The sequence below is a fragment of the Nestor notabilis genome, unplaced genomic scaffold, assembly GCF_000696875.1.
Source record: "Nestor notabilis isolate BGI_N333 unplaced genomic scaffold, ASM69687v1 scaffold35346, whole genome shotgun sequence".
Lineage (NCBI taxonomy): Eukaryota > Metazoa > Chordata > Aves > Psittaciformes > Psittacidae > Nestor > Nestor notabilis.
This window is the reverse complement of record NW_009932092.1, coordinates 1-3075: the sequence shown is the minus strand read 5'-3', so window position 1 is coordinate 3075 and position 3075 is coordinate 1.

Sequence of the window (3075 nt, the reverse complement as noted above, 5' to 3'; positions counted from 1 at the left end):
ATTCCTGCTAAGCTACTTGGACACTCTGGATTTTTTCTTGAAATGTGCTGGCTAAAGCTGGACACGTCTCCACCAGGAGCCTTGCTCTTGCTGACTAAAGGGAAACATCATTTCATGTCTCTTGCTGACAACAGCCCTGTTTATCTCTAAGATGCCTTTTTTGTGATAGCATGCTGTTGCTGACCCATGTTCAGCCAGTGAACCAATACAAACCCTAGGTCCTTTCCTACAGATTTTTCTGCATTCATGTGTTCAGTTCCTCCTGCCTGAGGTAGTGCCTTGCATTTGTCGTTGCTGAACAGCATCCTGTTTGTCAACAGAATTTTGATCTGGAAACCTGCTCTCCAGCATACTTGCAGTCTTCAGACTCTGCATGGGGAACTGCAGCTGCTGTGGGTGTTAGAGTGGAGCTCGTCATCAGAAACAGAAATGGATTCAGAAACTCAATAGAGACCTCACAAAATGGACAGCACCTTCCAGGAGTGCTGAAGTTTCAGTGCTGGGTGAACATCCTTTTTAAACACAGACTGTAGCATACAGCTTTTGTCTTCAGTGCCACTTTCTAGCTGACTTAACACAGTACTGGATGACATTCGGGTATCACTTCTTCTCCACCTCCTTCTTCATTAAATACAAATGGTTGTAACCCGGGGTTAAGGAGGACACTATGCTTCACGTGGTGGTGAGTTTATTTCACAGCTAGGATGCACAGCCTGCACCAGCTTGTGCTCTGGGAAAGCTGGTGAAGATGTGGCATGGCCCCACATGCAGGCGCACCTGAGTGCAGAAGGAAATTGTCCCAGCACTTCCTTTTCATCCAAGAGTCTGTGACCTGTATGGTGCGTGTCTGACTGTTCTGCCTGGCTCCACCATGAGCCTCTCTGACAGGCACTTAATGCCTGGCCCATCACCTGGTACAGAACTGGCCCTTGTGGCAAGTCATCAATGCAATAGTTTTACATTACCCTTTTCTGTGCCCGTACACAATCCGCATGCTTGGTGCGAGCATCTCTTCCTTTGCAGCTGCTAATACCTGAAATTGCCTCAGTGTGTTTCCCTCTAGTGTCTGCTGAAGGGGGTTTTTTCTCCTTTGCCTTTTTTCACCTGCCCAACTACCAAACCCACAGTAAGCTTTCTGTGGGAAGTAAAGTTTCAACCTTTATGGCTGTGGTGTACAGCACACACTCACTGCAGGCAGGGCTGTCACTTTTTCACTGTGGGATGAGTTTTCCAAAAATCATTAGATTTGTTAGAAATCTTAAATGTTTATTCTTGAATTAGGCTGTTGAACAAATGGGCAGATTTTAATGACAGTGGTAGCAGAAAGGCACTTCAGGCAGAGAAAGAAGCCACCTCCAGTCTGAATGAGCTGTTTTATCACGTGTTCTTGAACTCTTGTTCATATAAAGGGAGAGCAAGATGACAGATGATGACATGGAGCAGGCATGTGCTATTGGAAAGACTGCCAAAGTTCAAGCTGAGTTTAAGAAGAAAAAGGAACTTTGTGCTGGAATGGAAAATGCATTATTACAGGTATTATATAGAAAAAAATACTCAGGATGTCCTGCCCACCACGGAAATCATAGATTACAGAAAAGTGGATATCTTTAAGATAGTGTGATTTTATAAGATTCAAACCTATACAGATGAGAATTAATGGAAATCCTTCCCTTGCAACAGTCCAGCTGCTATTCTGAACAGCAAATACTGTGTTTCCAGCAATTTATCTAATGCTCGAAAACACTTTTTCTTTTGTGTTTTTTCATGCCAGTTCTGCTCACATTGATTCTTTTTCCTGCCACCCTGAAAGAAGTAGTGGACAGTAATTTTCTCTCCCAGTCTGAGTGGGAAAAGCCTGCTCTAAAGATGAGCCAAAGGATTTTTGTTGGAGAGGCTGAGAGCAAGCAGGTGGTTGGCAATTCAAAGGTAGTTACACACTTCAGGGTTGATTACACATTAAGGCTGTGGTAAAAGCATCAGGAGACAAGTAACTAAGTCTAATCCCTCTATTTTTCCCTTCTCCCTTTTTCCTTATGCTTCATGTTTGGTTTCTTCTTTCTCTGCAGAGAATTAAGATGTAGAGAAGATTTGAATGGATGAATTTCAGCACTGCCCTTTGGGAGTCCAGTAACGATAACCTGCAGGATTAGGACTTAAGCTTACATTTACAAGTAATTTCAGGTTTTTAAACATCTAATTTGACTTTATGATGTATAAGCAGAAAAAAGTAGGCTGTGTGCTTACAGTTGGCTAAATTAGTTTCGTAGAGAACATGCCTAACCCTGTGTATTATGTACTTGTTAAGACAGAGCTGTGCAAGAACTATTATTAGCTCAGCTCCAATGTAGTTATTTAGTGAATCATCTTTTTTATTCTGTTACAATTTAATAACTGCATCTTCATTCATTTACCCAAAAGAGAAACAAAGCTGTTTAGCTAGCCCAAGACAAAAAGCTTTATGAACCCTGCCCAGTTTTAAACTGAATTACAGTAATATGGTTACCTAACACATTACTTAACAAGTTAAGCTGTTAAAAGTAAAGCAATGAAGCAAGCGTTAGGGATTTTTACATTCATGTGATGCTGTACTGGACTTGCTAGTGCTGTGAGTAGTTTATGCCCTGTTCCAAGTCATTTTTCAAAGTAATTCTATCTGAAGACCCCAAACCCGCACTTTATTTCACCACCGCCCTCCTTGAACAGCTTCTAACTCAGTGAAGGTTCATGATGCTCTGTATGCAATGCTGGAACTGGAGGTTGTCTTAAAGGGGAGATCTGGGGGAAAAGGCTACAAAAAACAAAGAGCATTGCAGGTGTATCTTGGGTGATGCCGTTCTGGTAGCTGTGGGGCTTTTAATAACTATTTAATGTTCATTCATAGTAATAATAGAATACTAACAGTAACGCTAGGGTACAGCCCTCTTAACATGGCGGCTCGGGCCGGACGGCGGAGCTCGCCGCTCCCAAGATGGCGGCAGCGCACGGACGCGCATCCGGGACAGGACACAAAATGGCGCCAGGCCCCCTCTCCTCATAGGGGTGCCCCATGCCCGCCCGGCGGTGGAGGTTAACCCC